The 951-nt window shown below is 40.0% G+C and overlaps 1 non-coding gene across 1 annotated transcript; it reads right to left on the reverse strand.

Annotated features, from left to right (window-relative positions):
* Nucleotides 1-268: 268 nt before the first annotated feature.
* LOC128287668 (small nucleolar RNA R71) lies at nucleotides 269-375 on the reverse strand. Its single transcript, XR_008278367.1, has one exon. It is a non-coding gene; the product is annotated as a small nucleolar RNA R71 (small nucleolar RNA).
* Nucleotides 376-951: the final 576 nt, after the last annotated feature.

Genomic DNA, 951 nt, shown 5'->3' on the forward strand with positions numbered 1-951 from the left:
CACAATTCAAATGATACAGCAATTTGTTCAATTTGATGGTTTGCAGGACGAAGATCCCAATGCTCACTTGGCAAATTTCTTAGAATTTTGCGACACTTTTAAAGTCAATGGTGTTTCTGATGACGCCATTCGTCTTTGGCTGTTTCCCTTTTCGTTGGGGAATAAGGCTAAAAAGTGGTTGAATTCGTTACCACGAGGGTCAATCACTACTTGGGAACAAATGACCGAAAAGTTTTTATTAAAATATTTTTCGCTAGCTAAAATGGCTAAATTACGTAATGATATCTCTTCTTTTGTGCAGATGGATTTAGAAACACTCTACGATGCATGGGAAAGATACAAGGACCTCTTGAGAAGATGCCCTCGCCATGGGTTACCACTCTGGCTATAGATTCAAATGTTTCATAATGGCCTGAATCCTTCAACTCGACAAATGGTTGACGCAGCCACTGGTGGAACCATCAATAATAAGACACCTGAAGATGCTTATGAATTTATAGAAGAGATGTCACTGAATAATTATCAGTGGCAAGTCATGAGGACAAAGCCAACGAAACCAGCCGGCGTTTATGACTTTGATTCAGTCACCATGCTCTCTAATCAGGTAGAACTCTTGAATAAGAAAATTGATGGTTTTCTTAGTTCTTCACTGAGTTCACCCAATGAATGATCTTGAAGCAAGTGGAGGTGGATCAAGCAATTCAGATTTCCCACCCTATGGTCACAACGTGGAGAACGAACAGTTAAATTACATGGGTAATAATCCTCGATCTCAAAATAATCCTTATAGTAATACTTACAATGCAGGTTGGAGGAACTACCCAAATATCTCATGGGGAGGCAAAGGGAATCAGAGAACACCACCTCCAGGCTTCTAACAACCACCCTACCAATAAGAGAAAAAGCCAAACCTTGAGGAGATGCTAACAAAATTCATCTCGGCATCAGAAA

The sequence above is a fragment of the Gossypium arboreum genome, chromosome 13 (assembly GCF_025698485.1).
Source record: "Gossypium arboreum isolate Shixiya-1 chromosome 13, ASM2569848v2, whole genome shotgun sequence".
Lineage (NCBI taxonomy): Eukaryota > Viridiplantae > Streptophyta > Magnoliopsida > Malvales > Malvaceae > Gossypium > Gossypium arboreum.